Genomic DNA, 20776 nt, shown 5'->3' with positions numbered 1-20776 from the left:
GCTCAGCTTTTGAGGAGGAAAGTACTTGGCTAAGAAAGCCGTGACCAGCTTATCCCAAGAGTTCAGGCTGTCTTTGGGTTGAGAATCCAACCATAATCTAGCTCTGTCTCTTACAGCAAAAGGGAAAAGCATGAGCCTGTAGACTTCAGGATCTACTCCATTAGTCTTAACAGTATCACATATCTGCAAGAATTCAGTTAAGAACTGAAAAGGATCTTCAGATGGAAGTCCATAAAACTTGCAGTTCTGCTGCATCAGAGAAACTAATTGAGGTTTCAGCTCAAAATTATTTGCTCCAATGGCAGGAATGGAGATGCTTCTTCCATGTAAATTGGAATTAGGTGCAGTGAAGTCACCAAGCATCTTCCTTATATTATTATTATTTTCGGCTGCCATCTCCTTTTCCTGTTCGAAATATTTCTGAAAGGTTATCTCTGGATTGTTGTATTTTAGCTTCTCTTAATTTTTTCTTCAGAGTCCTTTCAGGTTCTGGACCTGCTTTAACAAGAATGTTCTTGTCCTTGCTCCTGCTCATATGACAAAGAAGATGGCACAGAAAAAATAGTAATAATAATATGGATCCTTTATACCACAGTATAGGGATCCTTGTGTTAGTAGAAGAAAAGAAGGGAAGAAAATCTGAACTCAGAGAGAGAGGGGGTTCGGATTTTTGGAGACTTGAAGGAAAGATGTTAGTATATCAATAAACAAATAGAAGAAGATGAGAGGGGGAAGTGAATTTTCGAAAACAATTTTTGAAAAAGAGTTAGTGATTTTTGAAAATAGTTTTTGAAAAAGGTTAGTATTTTTTTCGAAATTTTTTTTTTAAATAAAAAATAAAAATAATTAGTTAATAAAAAAGAAATTTTTGAAAAAGAGGGAAGATATTTTCGAAAATTAGAGAGAGAGAGAGTTAGTTAGGTAGTTTTGAAAAAGTTAAGAAACAAACAAAAAGTTAGTTAGTTAGTTGAAACAAATTTTGAAAAGATAAGAAGTTAGGAAGTTAGAAAAGATATTTTGAAAAGATATTTTTGAAAAAGATAAGATAAGAAGATATTTTTGAAAAGATATGATTGAAATTAGTTTTGAAAAAGATTTGATTTTTAAAATCACAATTAATGACTTGATTCATAAGAAATCACAAGATATGATTCTAGAACTTAAAGTTTGAATCTTTCTTAACAAGCAAGTAACAAATTTCAAATTTTTGAATCAAAACATTAATTGATTATATTATTTTCGAAAATTTGATATAAAAATAAGAAAAAGATTTTTGAAAAATATTTTTTTAATTTTCGAAAATAACTAAGAATTTTGAAAAAGATTTGATTTTTGAAAAAGATTTTGAAAAAGATAAGATTTTCAAATTGAAAATTTGATTTGACTCATAAGGAACAACTTTGATTTTTAAAAATTTTTGAAAAAGTTAACTCAATTTTCGAATTTGATGAGAGAAAAAGAGAAAGATATATATATATTTTTTTTGAATTTTTATGATGAGAGAGAAAAACAAGAAAAATGATGCAATGCATGAAATTTTTAGATCAAAACAATGAATGCATGCAAGAATGCTATGAATGTCAAGATGAACACCAAGAACACTATGAATGTCATGATGAACATCAAGAACATATTTTTGAAAAATTTTTAATGCAAAGAAAACATGCAAGACACCAAACTTAGAATTCTTTAATGCTTGCGCACTAAGAATTCAAGAATGCATATGATAAACATGAAAAGACACAAAACAAAAAATCATCAAGATCAAACAAGAAGACTTACCAAGAACAACTTGAAGATCATGAAGAACACCATGAATGCATGATATTTTCGAAAAAATGCAAGATGCGTATGCAAGTGACACCAAACTTATGATATGACTCAAGACTCAAACAAGGAACACAAAAATATTTTTGATTTTTATGATTTTCTAATTTTTTTTGGATTTTTATTTTATGTTTTTTGAAAAATAATTTTGAAAAAGAAAATAAGGATTCCAAAATTTTTAATATGAATTCCAGGAATCTTATGCTCTAAAGCTCCAATCAAAGGGTCAGGCATGGCTTAATAGCCAGCCAAGCTTTAGTATGTAACTCAGACATGACACGCCTGACATTCCTTACATTCAACAGCCAATTGGCTAAGAAAGATAAAGAAGCTCTTCTCTTGAGTATAAGAATTGAGACATGGCTTTACAGCCAGCCAGGCTTCAACATGCTCCATGAAACACTAGAATTCATTCTTAAAAATTCTGAAAGGAAAATATATTTTTGAAAACATTTTTATTTTAAAATTTTTTTTTCGAAAACAAAGGAAGAATTTTTGAAAGATTTTTAAAAAATTTTTTGAAAACAAGACAAAAAGAAAATTACCTAATCTGAGCAACAAGATGAACCGTCAGTTGTCCAAACTCGAACAATCCCCGGCAACGGCGCCAAAAACTTGGTGCACGAAATTGTGATACATATCCATGGCTTCAAAGGCCTGGTACTCTGATCTAGTTTTATTGTCTGTCACAACTTCGATACAACTAACCAGCAAGTGCACTGGGTCGTCCAAGTAATACCTTACGTGAGTAAGGGTCGAATCCCACGGAGATTGTTGGTATGAAGCAAGCTATGGTCACCTTGTAAATCTCAGTCAGGCGGATATAAAATAATTATGGAGTTTTCGAATAATAAATAATAAAATAGGGATAGAGATACTTATGTAAATCATTGATAGGAATTTCAGATAAGCGAATGGAGATGCTTTTTGTTCCTCTGAACCTCTGCTTTCCTGCTATCTTCATCCAATCAGTCTCACTCCTTTCCATGGCTGGCTGTATGCAAGGGCATCACCGTTGTCAGTGGCTACATCCCCTCCTCTCAGTGAATAATATGCTCACGCACCCTGTCACGGCACGGCTATTCATCTGTCGGTTCTCGATCATGCTGGAATAGGATTCACCCTCCTTTTGCGTCTGTCACTAACGCCCAACAATCGCGAGTTTGAAGCTCGTCACAATCATTCAATCATTGAATCCTACTCAGAATACCACAGACAAGGTTTAGACCTTCCGGATTCTCTTGAATGCCGCCATCATTCTAGCTTACGCCACGAAGATTCTGGTTAGGAGATCTAAGAGATACTCATTCTAGCTTATTTCATGTAGAACAGAAGTGTTTGTCAGACATGCGTTCATAAGGGAGAAGGATGATGAGCGTCACACATAATCATCACCTTCATCACGTTCTTGGGTGCGAATGGATATCTTAGAAGAGAAATAAGAAGAATTGAATAGAAAACAGTAGTACTTTGCATTAATCTTTGAGGAACAGCAGAGCTCCACACCTTAATCTATGGAGTGTAGAAACTCTACCGTATGAAAATACATAAGTGAAGGTCCAGGCATGGCCGTGTGGCCAGCCCCTATGGTCTAAGAACAATGCGTTCCAAGATGCCTAATACAATAGTAAGAGGTCCTATTTATAATAAACTAGCTACTAGGGTTTACATGAATGAGTATTTGATGTATAAATCCACTTCCGGGGCCCACTTGGTGTGTGTTTGGGCTGAGCTTAAGTGTTGCACGTGCAGAGGCCATTTGTGGAGTTGAACGCCAGTTTTTGTGCCAGTTTGGGCGTTCAACTCTGGTTTTGAATCCTTTTCTGGCGCTGGACGCCAGATTTGGTCAGAGAGCTGGCGTTAAACGCCAGTTTACGTCATCTATTCTTGGCCAAAGTATGAACTATTATATATTGCTGGAAAGCCCTGGATGTCTACCTTCCAACGCAATTGGAAGCGCGCCATTTCGAGTTCTGTATCTCCAGAAAATCCACTTTGAGTGCAGGGAGGTCAGAATCTAACAGCATCAGCAGTCCTTCTTCAACCTCTGAATCTGATTTTTGCTCAAGTCCCTCAATTTCAGCCAGAAAATACCTAAAATCACAGAAAAACACACAAACTCATAGTAAAGTCCAGAAATGTGAATTTAACACAAAATCTATTAAAAACATCCCTAAAAGTAACTAGATCCTACTAAAAACATACTAAAAACAATGTCAAAAAGCGTATAAATTATCCGCTCATCAAAAATCCATCCAATCTCTTATATCATCACACAATACACACATCAACTTACCTTTCTTACCTCTTTCCGCCCTACAGCCCAAGATTTACGGCCTCCAGCCCAAATTCACAATTTAAATGCATATTCCACAAACCAATATTTATTATCCAATTCATCAAATTCTCAACACACCAAACATACCAATTAACACAATTCTCAACCCAATCATTATTTCACATTATATATCAACTATGCATATTAGTACCAACTATTTATACAATCCAAACTTATCCTAAGGGCATCTGGTCTAGGAATTCTCATCACAACACACGGTACTTAAATGAAACTTAAACCGTATCTCTTGTAGCCAAAATAATTGAGCTTTTTCTTGAGAGTCTCCACCAACCCTTAGCTCCAAGCCTCACCAAGGCCCCACAAGGAATATCAATCTTCCAATTATGCACCAAAATCACTCAATACTCTAACATAATCAATTTTCACACTTATAATCAACCTAGTGTTCATGAAATTGATAAATCACAAGGGTTAGAGGGTTCCTTACTTTAACCAACGAAGTTTTGTGATGAATATCACCAATGGCTCATACTAGAGCACTCGTAAACAACCAAAATCACAAGATTTCCTCAAAACCCAAACCAAATTCAAAATATAAGAGGAAAATCAAAACTGGGCAGAGGAGAGTTAAATACTCACCACAAAACTTAGATAGATTCAAAGAGGAGGAAAAGAGCGACGCGTGGCCACAAACAGCTTGTCAGTCGGAGTTCCGGAGAGAAAGTTATGGTGATTTGCAGATCAAAGAGAGTTAGGGTTTCTCTCTTCTCATCTCTATCTTTTCATTTCAGCAATAAACACACTAAATGAGGGTTATGGTGGCTGAATGGCTTTAAGTTAAGGCTTATATATGCTAGGCTTGGATCCACTTGGGCCCAATTCACTTGGTTTAGTCTGTTGGCCCAACTTTGGGCCAAAACCTTTAAGATTAGCGCTTTAAGTCGCATTTTAAATATTTCTACCTTTCCTAATTATAAATCCTAATTTCCTAACCTTATTTACTTATAATCATTTTTCACAGCTGCAGTACCAGACAGATCTCAGCCAGTACGGCCGGTCAAAATTTTAGTGCACGTTTTTACGCAGAAAACTATGTTTTCCGACTCAGAAAAATCCACTGAGTCCAAATATCACATTTAAATTATCAAATTCCAATAGCTAAATTTTTTAACCATATTCGCTCTTATTTAATTTATTATTTAATTAATTACAGTTTGACCGGGTTTTACATTCTACCCGCCTAACAGAAATTTTTGTCCTCGAAAATTCGATATCAAATCTTCACATAAGCTCCCTCAATAACTAATCAGATGTTATGTTCATCTCACCCTTTATAAGACCTTCCTTAAAATAAAAAATTATCACCCTTCACCGTTTCCTTCAAATTAACCTCAATACAACCTCAATGTTCCAATTTACTGTCTTCCAACTTCATCTTCCAAAGTCTACTAATCTATCCATTAAATTTTAATCATGAATTCAATTACTCCTCTAGTCATTTATACAGCTATTTTAGAATCAATCTAACCCCCTAGCCACAATTAAACTTAACTACTTGCGAATCACTATTGGCATTAGCTCACTAAACCTTTCAGGTATTCAAACCTAAAGTAGTTCTAATTATCCTCTCCAGTTCTCATTGACAACTATTCTATTTTAATACTTCCACAACTTAGCATAACCGACATTCACTGGATTTCTATCTATGATAGCCAAAATTAAATACCAACTTAATCGTACTTTTAACATGTTGTTACCAATATTTCACTTACCTCTTCCCGAACCGTCGGATCTAGCGGTATCCTCCGTCGTCATGGTGAACTGACGACCCAGCTGTCAGGCCTTACTAGCATTCTGAGTGGCCTTCTCAGGATAGTTCCAAGACATGTGTCTGGCTCCTCCACAACTATAGCAAAGTTCTAATCCAGCTCGACACGGAGTTCCCGGATGATAGCTTCCACACCGCCTACAAGTCATTTCATTCTGAGATTGCTTTCCATACCTCCCCCCTTGATGATTGTTATTGTTGTTCCTTCAGGAATTGTCTTAGGCTTGTTGGGCTGTGGATTATAACCTACTCTCTTAAAATCTTGACCCCTTGGAGCAAAGTCCCTTCCTCAGTTCTGTTGAAAAGTGATGAGTGGATAATTTATACGCTTTTTGACATTGTTTTTAGTATGTTTTTAGTAAGATCTAGTTACTTTTAGGGATGTTTTCATTAGTTTTTATGATAAATTCACATTTCTGGACTTTACTATGAGTTTGTGTGTTTTTCTGTGATTTCAGGTATTTTCTGGCTGAAATTGAGGGACTTGAGCAGAAATCAGATTCAGAGGTTGAAGAAGGACTGCTGATGCTGTTGGATTCTGACCTCCCTGCACTCAAAGTGGATTTTCTGGAGCTACAGAACTCGAAATGGCGCGCTTCCAATTGCGTTGGAAAGTAGACATCCAGGGCTTTCCAGCAATATATAATAGTCCATACTTTGGCCAAAAATTGACGACGTAAACTGGCGTTCAACGCCAGCCTTCTGCCCAAATCTGGCGTCCAGCGCCAGAAAAGGATCCAAAACCAGAGTTGAACGCCCAAACTGGCACAGAAACTGGCGTTCAACTCCACAAATGGCCTCTGCACGTGCAACACTCAGGCTCAGCCCAAACACACACCAAGTGGGCCCAGGAAGTGGATTTATGCATCAATTACTTACTCATGTAAACCCTAGTGACTAGTTTATTATAAATAGGACCTCTTACTATTGTATTAGAAATCTTTTGATCATCTTAGGATCTTAGGATCATCTTTGGACGTCTGGTTCTTAGATCAGAGGGGCTGGCCATCTCGGCCATGCCTGGACCTTCACTTATGTATTTTTAACGGTAGAGTTTCTACACTCCATAGATTAAGGTGTGGAGCTCTGCTGTTCCTCAAAGATTAATGCAAAGTACTACTGTTTTCTATTCAATTCTTCTTATTTCGCTTCTAAGATATCCATTCGCACCCAAGAACGTGATGAAGGTGATGATTATGTGTGACGCTCATCATCCTTCCCCCTTATGAACGCGTGCCTGACAAACACTTCTGTTCTACATGAATTAAGCTAGAATGAGTATCTCTTAGATCTCCTAACCGGAATCTTCGTGGCGTAAGCTAGAATGATGGCGACATTCAAGAGAATCCGGAAGGTCTAAACCTTGTCTGTGGTATTCTGAGTAGGATTCAATGATTGAATGACTGTGACGAGCTTCAAACTCGCGAGTGCTGGGCGTTAGTGACAGACGCAAAAGGAGGGTGAATCCTATTCCAGCATGATCGAGAACCGATAGATGAATAGCCATGCCGTGACAGGGTGCGTGAGCATATTATTCACTGAGAGGAGGGGATGTAGCCACTGACAACGGTGATGCCCTTGCATACAGCCAGCCATGGAAAGGAGTAAGACAGATTGGATGAAGATAGCAGGAAAGCAGAGGTTCAGAGGAACAAAAAGCATCTCCATTCGCTTATCTGAAATTCCTACCAATGAATTACATAAGTATCTCTATCCCTTTTATTGTTTATTTTAATCTAATAAAGTATCATGTTTAAATCCGCCTGACTGAGATTTGCAAGGTGACCATAGCTTGCTTCATACCAACAATCTCCGTGGGATTCGACCCTTACTCACGTAAGGTATTACTTGGACGACCCAGTGCACTTGCTGGTTAGTTGTATCGAAGTTGTGACAATTATGTATTGAGATCAGAGCACCAAGCTTTGGAGCCATTACCAGGATTTGTTCGAGCCTGGAGATCACAATTTCGTGCACCAAAAAGATCCCCTATGACTTCCTTTCTCTGCAGCCGCCTTTTTCACACACTCTTCAGCAACCCTACTCTTATTCACCAACTTTGAGAAAGTTCTCATCTCCATTGGTCCCACTGAACTTAAGATATCACTCCGAAGCCCTCCTTCATACTTAATGCACTTTCATTCCTCGAAGTCTCCCGGAGTTCCCTGACACATGCGGGAAAACCTGAATAGCTTCTCAAATTTGTATGTATACTCCAATAGGAAATAGCACCCTGCTTCAGCTGTAGTAACTCAAGTTCCTTGGCCGTCTTGGCAGAATTCAAAAAGTACTTCTTATAGAATTTCACCTGGAAGGCATCCCAAGTGATAAAGGCATCCCCTTGCTGTAAGAGACGCCAGGCTCCCTGCCACCAGTGCGATGCTTCCACAGTGAGCAGATAGGTAGCAAATTCAACACACTGCTCCTCATGTACCAAATGCGCTTGCAGTGCTCGCTCTATAGCGTGAAACCAGGTATCAGCTTCAGTCAGATCGGTAGTTCCTTTGAACTTAGGTAGATTAACCTTTAAGAAGGTTGCCAGTATCACCGGGCCCTGAGCTCCACTTTCACCATTGCCATTATTGTTTATCTTTTGCCCAAGAGCCTCTGCAGTGGCCTGTATAGCAGCAGCCATGTTCTCCAACACCGCCATAAAGTTTACTGGGTCATTTGGGTTGATTTATGGTCCCTGAGCACTAGTACGACCTCCCTCACGACCTCGACCGCATCCACGAGGCGCTGATAGGAGACCAAAAGTATAGGTTTGGATTTTCACACTAAAAATAGAATTTGTTCGTTGTAAGTATAGTCCAAACCCAATAATTGAACATTAATCAAATGTTAAATTCAAATCAAAACATAAAACCGAGAGTCATTCAACCTCGGGTCATTCTCCCTAGGATGCAATTGAAAGTGTTATTCTTTCGGTTGTGAGGGCAAAGAGGTTTTGCAATCAAAGAACAAAAGATTAAAAGAACTAAGAAATAAAAGAACTAAGAAATGATCAAAATTGGAAATTAATACAAGTAAAAAGGAAACAAGATAAAAACTAGTGAAAATGCTAAGATATGCATAAAAGAACCTTGACTTGGGAATGAGAATCCAAGAAATCCTATCATCGCCATAACCACAACTATGATAATTATGATGAGTCAATCTCGCCTAGTTAATCCCTAACATCGAGGAGTATGTCAAGAAAGTATAATTGACCTTAATCCATAAGTCCTAGCTAACTTATCAAACTAGTTGATAAAAAACAAGCGTCAATGGAAACAAGAGTTAACTAACTACTCAAGAATTATCACTAAATGTCAGACATCATGACTCTAGTATCCTAGGAACTCAAATCCCAAGCCAAGGTGTGAAAATCTACTCAAATTCTAAGGTTGGCATTTTCACAAACACTTTGTGTGCATAAAAGTAAAACATGGAAAATTGTAAAGGAAGATAGAAAGCTATAACCAACTATGCATAAAATCAACAATAAACAATCCAACAAACATAAAGAAAGCATAAAACATTAAATTCATCAATCAAAACTTCAAGAACTCAAAATTGCATATATAAACAAAGTGCTTGAACCAAAGGAAATTGAAAATAAAGACAATGTAATTAAAGAGAAATTAAAGAGTACTTACAATTGAAGAAGCAAAATCCAAAATTAAAGCTTGCTATAAAATGCTACAATGGAGATGGAAATGAAACCCTAGGAGAGCATTTTCTACTCTACTCCTACTCCTACTCCTATGGAAGCTTCCTAACTAATGAAAACTAAAACTAAAACCTAATAATAATGCATGCCTTCATATATGTTGATATCCCCTTCATATAGCACTTCCCATTCAGCATTGGAGCGTCCAAAACTGGGCCAAAGGCCTCCAAAATTGCGCAGCACGTGTTTCATTATTGAAATCACGTGCAGGGTCTTGTGCGTACGCACACTTTGCTGAAAGTCTACCTGTGCACATGCACAGAGGGTTGTGCGCACGCACACATGCTGAATCCTTCCTGTGCCCATGCACAGGTACTTGTGCGTACACACACTTGTCTGTGTGTGCTTTTCCATGTTTTCTTCATGTATTCTCCCTTGTACATGCTTTCTTCCACTTTTGGCTATCCATTCTTGCCTAATTGAACTGAAATCACTCAACAAATATGTCATGGCATCAAATGGAATAAAAGTGGAATTAAATTGCTCAATTTAAGAACAAAAACGCATGTTTTCACATTTAAGCTCACTTTAGGGATAAAATACAAAAGTATGCTATTTTGGTGCTTAAGTGTGAGCTTATATGATGAAATCCATTCAAATCAAGCTAAAATATATTGAAAAATATGGACTCATCAATTCTCCCACACTTAAATAATAGCATGTCCTCATGCTAAACCAAACAAGGAGAATAATCAAAAGGGGTAACCAACTTATTGAATGCACTATCTATATGCATGCAAGGTATACTATATGCTATCTATATCTATCTATCTATCTATAGTTTCCTATTGAGTTAGTGAAAACAAACTATTAAATTTCCAAGCAAGTATATAGACATATAGGGCTAAGAAAAGAAGTAGCTCAATGCAATCAAAATCTAAAGAATTGATTTAACTCATCCAAATGAAGCAACTTGCCAGAATACATGATAAGAGGTATGAAAACATAGAATTGAGTAATTGAACCCTCACTAGGTGTGTATACACTCTAATCACTCGGTGTTTAGGATTTTAATCACTCAAGTCTCCTCCTAATCATGCTTTCAAGTTTCAAGAATTTGCTTTTCATCTAACAATCAACAACCATGTGATGCATGAGTGCAATTATCATGAGGACTTCATAGGGTTGTAATGAGGTTAGGGTCAAGGTGGAATAGATATGGCCAAGTGGACTAATCCAATTGAATCCTTGATTAGTTTAAGTATCCAACTCAACTTAAATCAACCAAATCACAAAAATTATGCAACCTAACCTTCCTTTTCTCACTTTTTCCACACATTCAGGCCTTAGTTTCTATTCAAAACACATATGCAATTTTTATTCATTTTTTCTTTTTTTCTTTGGGATAACTTTTGTCCCATCTTATTACTATTTTTTTCATTTTATTTTATTTTTTTCTATTTCTTTTTCTTTTTCTATGACAAATGCATATGGTTCAAGAAAAATGATACATGAATGTGCACCCATTTTTCCCAAATTTTCAATAATTACCTAAAATAAAATGTTTCTCTACCAATGCTTCCCAAAATTTTTTCCCACACTTAAATGGCACACACTCCTCAATCTAAGCTAATCAAAGATGCAATTCAAGGTAATTCATGGTTTTCCACTTAGGGTTGTGATGTGCTAACAATTAGAACAAAGGGGATTAAAAAGCTCAAAAGGGGTTAACAAAGGTAGATGTAAGGGTAGGTCCATATGGGTGATTGAGTTTAATTCAAAAATGACCTCAATCATGCTAAATGCGTTCAAGCATCAATCATCGGAAATAAAGAATCAAGCAAAACCAAGATCACAATCATAGAAGAGATATAGCACACCATGAACAAAATAGTGGTTATAATCTGTAACTACTCATTAAAGCTCAAGGACTCCCAAGGCATTTTGTTCTTTCTTCTTCTATGTTCCATAGAAATCATTCAAGCAAGTTTAAAAAATAATTTTCCAAATCAATTCAATAGAACGTCCTAAAATAAAATTCTTGGAAATCTTTGTTGTTTTTCACCAAAATTATTTCCTATATGTATGTATGTATGTTGTGATGGATGCAAATTTCAAAATTTTCTAGTTCTTTCCTAATTTCAGCAACCAAAAAGTAACATGAACAATTAGAACAAAATTGAACTAGGTTCTATAATATTCACATCATCCAATCACAACTTCTATCTATAAAATATATACCATGCAAAAGGAAAAATGCCAAATGCAATAACTAGAAATAAACTAAGATATATACCACAAGAAAAATGCAATGCAACAGTCAAAAACACTCTAAATATTTACAAGAAACATCATAGAAAGAAACAAAAATAAAGTGCAAAGTGTTCGAAAAAGAATGTTTACACCCCAAAATGACGAATCCTCCCCCACACTTAAGCGTTGCACGGTCTTCCGTGCATGAACACGATCCGGGGAGAATGTCTCTTAAGAGCTCCACCGTCATTTGGCATATGCGAGGGCTCGGGTTGTGTAGAGATCGCCAAGTCCAATGCATTCTTGGCATCTCCATCCTCAGCGTCCTCCTCCTCTTCCGACTTCTTGCATTCATGTCTCATCCTCAAAAAGAATGAATAAAGTATAATTAGGAATCATAGGGCAAGTAGCACAAAAAAGTAAAGGAGAGAGTAAATACAATGTATGCTTAGAGGAAAAAGAAAATAAGCATTTAATTGAGAAAGTTTGCATAGTAGTGTGGAATGATAAAAATAATTGAGCTATGTGTGTATTCTAATTATGCGCGCGGTTAGAATACACACAACGGCCGGTTAAAACGGCATCCACACAATGAAAAAGTAAGCATGACTTCCTCAACTAAATGGCCTAAGATGCAAGCAATGGATGAGCATCAATTAAGGACAAGCAAACATAGGCAACTACCACAAGAGTGAATTGAATGTAGGAATTATTGGATATTGAAGTTGTGCAAGTGAAAGAATAAAATTGATATAAAATAGCATAACAAACAATAACCAATGCAATGATGAAGAGAAACTACCTATTCATCCTTAAGAATAAGACAATAATCACATGGGAAGGTGCTTGCTACAAAAAGTGACAAGGCTTGAAAAGGATCAAGTCAAGTCAACTCAAACAAATGCATAGCATTAACAAGGAGAAAATACCTTGTGATGTTATTATATTGACTTAGAAACCATGATGAACAAGCGATTCCATTCAATTCACTAAATTCAATATGTACTTGGTAAAAATTGCATCAAATAAGAGACAAAAAGTCAATTTCTAAATCAATTTGGTGCTAGTAACTCAAGACAATGAGAAATTCCAATCCCAAAATAACATCATACTCATTCAAAAGTGCACAATTCTTGATTAGAATACCAAACACGGATATAGTCTAACACATATGGTTGCGACAACACATGCATAAAACAAAAAGTTCATTCATGCATTATGTCAAACACATGGAGTGCAGTGCACATATTCAACAAATTCAAGCAAAAATTCAAGCATCAACAACCTACAAATCAAAAATTAAACACTTGTAACTCAACAATAACGAATTAAGCAAAACTCAAGCTAGTATTACCAAAATTAAATAAAGAAAACGAAAATTAAGCAAGCAATTAAGCATAAAAGAATATTAAAATAAGAAAATTAAAAAGATAAAGAATAGAAAAGAAACAGATAGGTAACAGTGGCACTTGTGATAGCCACAGTGAGGCTCACGGTAGCGGAGTTTTGCTGGAGAAGAAAAGAAAGAGAGTAGAAAAAGAAAGAAGAAAGAAGAAATAAAAGAAAAAAGAAGGAGAAGAAGAAGAAGAAAAAAAAAGAAGAAATAGGGAGAGAGAAATGTGGTGGCAGTGGTGGTTTCGGCGGCGGTGGTGGTGGCTGGATTGAGTGGCAGCAACAGTAAGGAGAAGAGAGAGTGGAAGAGTGCTGGCTGAACAGGGCACACTTTCTCATTAACGCCCAGAATGTGACCTGTGCGTACGCACACCAGTAAAAATGGGGTGTTCATATGCACAGGCTGTGCGAGCGCTGCTGGCAGAGAGGGTGTCTAGACGTGTGCGCGCACACAGAACACTTTTTTTTTGGAACAGGGCAAAATGACCATGTGTGCGTACGCACAAAAGAGCGTGCGTACGCACAGAATGAAAATGTGGTGGGGTGCGCGTGCATGGATGGTGCGAGCACTGCGAATCGAGCATGTGAAAACAGGTGTGCGTACGCACACTTCTGTGCGCACGCACACTTCTGTGCGCACGCACAGATGGGGAAAAATAGGGGAAGTGTGCGTACGCACAAGGCTGTGCGGATGCACAAAACTCTGTTTCTGCAACATTTTTAAAGCCTCTAAGGCACCAACCATGATATCAATCAAAGGTTTTCAAGCCCAAAACACATCATTCATCAAAAACACATGATCAAACATAAAATGCAACTAATTTAAACCTAGAATGCAATCAAACTAAGCTAATTAAAGAGACAAAATTCAATAAACAAAAACTAAAAGAAAGAAGGGTTGAAAGGATATTACCATGGTGGGTGTCTCCCACCTAGCACTTTGGTTTTAAGTTCTCAAGTTGGACTTTTGGTTGGAACTCACATCAAGGAGGCTTGTGCTTCCATCCATTCTTGAGTTGCCAACCATGCTTGCTCTTTCAGGATCCTCCGGGATCCCACACGAAGTACATTAAGCTCCCAAGCAACCTCAAGAAAATAATTAGGATCCAAATTTGTTGGTTGTAGAGTTGTATGCCCGGATCCCACACTTTACTTTCTCTATCATCCTCTTGTTGACTTTCACTTGTGCCCTTGGATGAAAAACCTCTCCAAGCACCTTTAAAGCACCCACTTGAATGTTGGACTCCTCCAAATCATACCTTGGACTATTTATGCCTTGAATTCTTTTGACAACCAACACCCAATCTTTCACCATTTAACACTCCAAGAAGCACCTTAAGTTGATGATCCGTCTCCAAGATAATATATTGATGTGGACCGATGAAGTTCTTTGAAGAAATTGTTATCCACTCAATTTGACCTTGGGTTAGAATCCTTCTCTTGGACTCTTGCATGAAAGCTCCCACTTCTTGGATGATCACCTCTTCCTCACCACTCTTTTCAAGCTCTTCTCTATCACTCTCATACTCAAGAGGATAAGGTTCCTCAAGATCATTGAGGGGGTTGACCAAGGTGTTCAAAAAATCATTGATAATGCAATCCACTTATTGATCAAACTCCCTCAACTCTCCATTTACCTCTTCCGGTTCACTAGCTCTACCTTCCTTTACTTGTGATTCAAGCTTCAATTCCCCTTCTTCAATTTGAGACTCCATGTTCTCCTCCTTACTACACTCCTTAGTTGATCCTCCACCTTCTTCAAGGGGGATGTCTTGAGTGGTTGAGTGTAGTGAGGCCAAGCGGTTCACCGCTTCGGCTATGGTAGAAATGAACTCCCCTTGCTTCTTTCGGAATCCTTCTTTCTCTTGGAAGAAGGCTTGAAGGTCTTATTGTTCTTGGGGCAAGGGTTGGAGAACTTCACAATTTGATGGAAGAGAAGGTTCAAAGGTTGGGAGAAAGGTTGTATAGTTAGAAGGTGTGTTATGTAGGTGAGGGTATTGAGGTGGTGTATAAGGATGTGGTGGTTCATATGGTTGATGGTAAGGTGTATAAGTATCTTAATTCCATGGAGGTGGAGGGTGTGGCACTTGAAGGTTTGATGGTTGGGGGTTGTGTAGGGGGTATCTTTCATATCTTTGGGTTTGGTATGCACATTAAGGAGGGCTTGGGGGAGGATTCGGCTCGTTGTATGATGCCAGGGCATTTTGGCCAGTTTCACTGACCTTTTCTTTATGGTTTTAGGGTAGTTTCATGCACTTTCTTAGGAAATAAGCGAGTTTTGGGTAGAATTTCACTTACATCTTGATTCAAGCTAACATTGTAATTTTTATATGAATTCATGAGAATTATTCATGAATTGAATGACAAATTGGATAATGCATGTCTCATAACTTGGACTAGAACTTTGATGCACTTTATTGCTTGATTTCAGGACAAAGGAAGCAAGGAAGAACCACGTTAGCAGCCATGTTAGTCTAACTAACGTGACCTCTAACGTGGAAGGGGAGTGATGAGCGGATAATTTATACGCTTCTTGGCATTGTTTTTAGTATGTTTTTAGTAGGATCTAGTTACTTTTAGGGATATTTTCATTAGTTTTTATGTTAAATTCACATTTCTGGACTTTACTATGAGTTTGTGTGTTTTTCTGTGATTTCAGGTATTTTCTGGCTGAAATTGAGGGACTTGAGCAGAAATCAGATTCAGAGGTTGAAAAAGGACTGCTGATGCTGTTGGATTCTGACCTCCCTGCACTCAAAGTGGATTTTCTGGAGCTACAAAACTCGAAATGGCGCGCTTCCAATTGCCTTAGACAGTAGACATCCAGGGCTTTCCAGCAATATATAATAGTTCATACTTTGGCCAAGAATAGATGACGTAAACTGGCATTCAACGCCAGCTTTCTACCCAAATCTGGCGTCCAGCGCCAGAAAAGGAGCCAAAACCAGAGTTGAACGCCCAAACTGGCACAAAAGCTGGCGTTCAACTCCAAGGAGGACCTCTACACGTGTAACAATCAAAGCCCAGCCTAAGCACACACCAAGTGGGCCCCGGAAGTAGATTTATGCATCAATTACTTACTCATGTAAACCCTAGTAGCTAGTTTATTATAAATAGGACCTTTTACTATTGTATTTGGCATCTTTGGATTACTTTATGATCCTTTGATCACGTTTTGGGGGCTGGCCATCTCGGCCATGCCTGGACCTTCACTTATGTATTTTTAACGGTAGAGTTTCTACACTCCATAGATTAAGGTGTGGAGCTCTGCTGTTCCTCAAAGATTAATGCAAAGTACTACTGTTTTCTATTCAATTCTTCTTATTTCGCTTCTAAGATATCCATTCGTGCCCAAGAATGTGATGAAGGTGATGATTATGTGTGACGCTCATCATCCTTCTCCCTTATGAACGCGTGCCTGACAAACACTTCTGTTCTACATGAAATAAGCTAGAATGAGTATCTCTTAGATCTCCTAACCAGAATCTTCGTGGCGTAAGCTAGAATGATGGCGGCATTCAAGAGAATCCGGAAAGTCTAAACCTTGTCTGTGGTATTCCGAGTAGGATTCAATGATTGAATGACTGTGACGAGCTCCTAACTCGCGATTGCAGGGCGTTAGTGACAGACGCAAAAGGATAGTAAATCCTATTCCAGCATGATCGAGAACCGATAGATGAATAGCCGTGCCGTGACAGGGTGCGTGAGCATATTATTCACTGAGAGGATAAGATGAAGCCATTGGCAAGGGTGATGCCTCCAGACGATTAGCCGTGCCGTGACAGGGCATTGGATCATTTTCCCGAGAGATGACCGAAAGTAGCCATTGACAGTGGTGATGTATCACATAAAGCCAGCCATGGAAAGGAGTAAGACTGATTGGATGAAGATGGCAGAAAAGCAGAGGTTCAGAGGAACGAAAAGCATCTCCATTCACTTATCTGAAATTCTCACCAATGAATTACATAAGTATTTCTATCCCTATTCTATTATTTATTATTCGAAAACATCATTATCAATTTATATCTGCCTGACTGAGATTTGCAAGGTGACCATAGCTTGCTTCATACCAACAATCTCTGTGGGATTCGACCCTTACTCACGTAAGGTATTACTTGGACGACCCAGTGCACTTGCTGGTTAGTTGTATCAAAGTTGTGACAAATTATGAATGTGTAATCACGATTACGCGTACCAAGTTACTCACATGCCAGGAATAGTTCGAGCCTGGACATCACAATTTCGTGCACCAAGTTTTTGGTGCCGTTGCCGGGGATTGTTTGTGTTTGGACAACTAACGGTTCATCTTGTTGCTCAGATTAGGTAATTTTCCTTTTTATTTTATTTTCAAAAATTTTTCAAAAATATTTCTAAAATTTTCTCATCTGTTTTCGAAAAAAAAATAAAAATGTTTTCAAAAATAAAATTTATTCAGAATTTTTAAGAATGAATTCTAGTGTTTCATGAAACATGTTGAATCCTATCTGGCTGTAAAGCCATACCCAAACTGCTTTGGAATTGGTATTCAATTAATCACTCCAGTCCATGTAATTATATACTAAAGCTTGGCTGGCTATTAAGCCATGCCTGACCCTTTGATTGGAGCTTTAGAGCATAAGATTCCTGGAATTCATATTAAATATTTTGGAATCCTTATTTTTCTTTTTCAAAATAATTTTTCGAAAAATATAAAATAAAAATCCAAAAAAAAAAATTAGAAAATCACAAAAATAAAAAATATTTCATGTTTCTTGTTTGAGTCTTGAGTCATGTTATAAGTTTGGTGTCAATTGCATGTGCATCTTGCATTTTTCGAAAATATCATGCATTCATAGTGTTCTTCATGATCTTCAAGTTGTTCTTGGTAAGTCTTCTTGTTTGATCTTGATGTTTTCTTATTTTGCATCTTTAGTTGTTTTTCATGTGCATTTTTCGTTTGTTAAAGTCTAAACATGAAAGATTTCTAAGTTTGGTATCTTACATGTTTTCTTTGCATTAAAAATTTTTCAAAAATGTGTTCTTGATGTTCATCATGATCTTCATAATGTTCTTGGTGTTCATCTTGACATTCATAGCATTATTGCATGCATTCATTGTTTTGATCTAAAAAATTCATGCATTGCATAATTTTCATGTTTTTCATAAAAAATTTCAAAAATAAAAAAAAATATCTTTCCCTTTTTCTCTCATCAAATTAGAAAATTTGGATTGACTTTTTCAAAAATTTTTAAAATCAAGTTGTTTCTTATGAGTCAAATCAAATTTTCAATTTGAAAATCTTATCTTTTTCAAAATCTTTTTCAAAAATCAAATCTTTTTCAAAATTCTTAGTTATTTTCGAAAATTCCAAAAATATTTTTCAAAAATCTTTTTCTTATTTTTATATCAAATTTTCGAAAATAACAATAACAATTAATGTTTTGATTCAAAAATTTCAAGTTTGTTACTTACTTGTTAAGAAAGATTCAAACTTTGAGTTCTAGAATCATATCTTGTGATTTCTTGTGGATCAAGTCATTAATTGTGATTTTAAAAATCAAATCTTTTTCAAAAACTAATTTCAATCATATCTTTTCAAAAAAATATCTTCTTATTTTATCTTTTTCAAAAATATGATTTCAAAATATCTTTTCTAACTTCCTAACTCCTTATCTTTTCAAAATTGATTTTTTAAAATTTGTTCCAACTAACTAACTAACTTTTTGTTTGTTTCTTAACTTTTTCAAAACTACCTAACTAACTCTCTCTCTCTCATTTTTCGAAAATATCTTCCCCCTTTTTCAAAATTTCTTTTTAATTTATTAATTAATTTAATTTTTAAATCTTAATTTTCGAAAATTACTAACATTTTTCAAAAACTATTTTCAAAAATCACTAACTCTTTTTCAAAAATATTTTTCGAAAATTCTCTCTCTCCCATCTTATTCTATTTATTCATTTATATCCTAACATCTCATCTCACATCTCTTCCATCCTCACAGTTGTGTTTCTTCCATTATATTACATTCTTTGTCTCCCCCTCTTTTCTTCTACTCACACAGGGATCCCTATACTGAGGTATAAAGGATCTCTATTATTATTATTATTTTTCTGTGCCTTCTTCTTTGTCATATGAGAAGGAGCAAGGATAAGAACATTCTTGTGGAAGCAGATCCAGAACCTGAAAGGACTCTGAAGAGAAAATTAAGAGAAGCTAAATTACAACAATCCAGAAATAACCTTTCAGAAATTTTCAAACAGGAAAAGGAGATGGCAGCCGAAAATAATAATAATGTAAGGAAGATGCTTGGTGACTTTACTGCACCTAATTCCAATTTACATGGAAGAAGCATCTCCATTCCTGCCATTGGAGCAAACAACTTTGAGCTGAAACCTCAATTAGTTTCTCTGATGCAGCAGAACTGCAAGTTTCATGGACTTCCATCTGAAGATCCTTTTCAGTTCTTAACTGAATTCTTGCAGATATGTGATACTGTTAAGACTAATAGAGTAGATCCTGAAGTCTACAGGCTCATGCTTTTCCCTTTTGCTGTAAGAGACAGAGCTAGATTATGGTTGGATTCTCAACCCAAAGACAGCCTGAACTCTTGGGATAAGCTGGTCACGGCTTTCTTAGCCAAGTACTTTCCTCCTCAAAAGCTGAGCAAGCTTAGAGCTGATGTTCAAACCTTCAGACAGAAAGAAGGTGAATCCCTCTATGAAGCTTGGGAAAGATACAAACAGTTGACCAAAAAGTGTCCTTCTGACATGCTTTCAAAATGGACCATCCTGGATATATTCTATGATGGTTTATCTGATCTATCAAAGATGTCACTGGACACTTCTGCAGGTGGATCCATTCACCTAAAGAAAACGCCTGCAGAAGCTCAAGAACTCATTGACATGGTTGCTAATAACCAGTTCATGTACACTTCTGAAAGGAATCCTGTGAGTAATGGGACGCCTATGAAGAAGGGAGTTCTTGAAGTTGATACTCTGAATGCCATATTGGCTCAGAACAAAATATTGACTCAGCAAGTCAATATGATTTCTCAGAGTCTGAATGGAATGCAAGCTGCATCCAACAGTACTCAAGAGGCTTCTCATGAAGAAGAAGCTTATGATCCTGAGAACCCTATAATAGCAGAGGTGAATTACTTAGGTGAACCTTATGGAAACACCTATAACTCAACATGGAGAAATAATCCAAATTTCTCATGGAAGGATCAAAAGCCTCAACAAGGCTTTAATAATGGTGGAAGAAACAGGTTTAACAATAATAAACCTTTTCCATCATCCACTCAGCAACAGACAGAGAACTCTGAACAAAATACTTCTAATTTGGCAAACTTAGTCTCTGATCTATCTAAAGCCACTGTGAGTTTCATGAATGAAACAAGGTCTTCCATTAGAAATTTGGAAGCACAAGTGGGCCAGCTGAGTAAAAGGATCACTGAAATCCCTCCTAGTACTCTCCCAAGCAATACAGAAGAGAACCCAAAAGGAGAGTGCAAGGCCATTGACATAAGCACCATGGCCGAACCTA

General features: G+C 36.9%; 1 non-coding gene across 1 annotated transcript; it reads right to left on the bottom strand.

The window, feature by feature from the left end:
• Positions 1–19896: 19896 nt before the first annotated feature.
• Positions 19897–20004, bottom strand: LOC112773706 (small nucleolar RNA R71). Its single transcript, XR_003188243.1, has one exon. It is a non-coding gene; the product is annotated as a small nucleolar RNA R71 (small nucleolar RNA).
• Between the last annotated feature and the right edge of the window lie 772 nt (positions 20005–20776).

This window comes from Arachis hypogaea, chromosome 18 (assembly GCF_003086295.3).
Source record: "Arachis hypogaea cultivar Tifrunner chromosome 18, arahy.Tifrunner.gnm2.J5K5, whole genome shotgun sequence".
Taxonomy (NCBI): Eukaryota; Viridiplantae; Streptophyta; class Magnoliopsida; order Fabales; family Fabaceae; genus Arachis; species Arachis hypogaea.
This window is presented reverse-complemented; position numbering and strand designations above follow the sequence as displayed.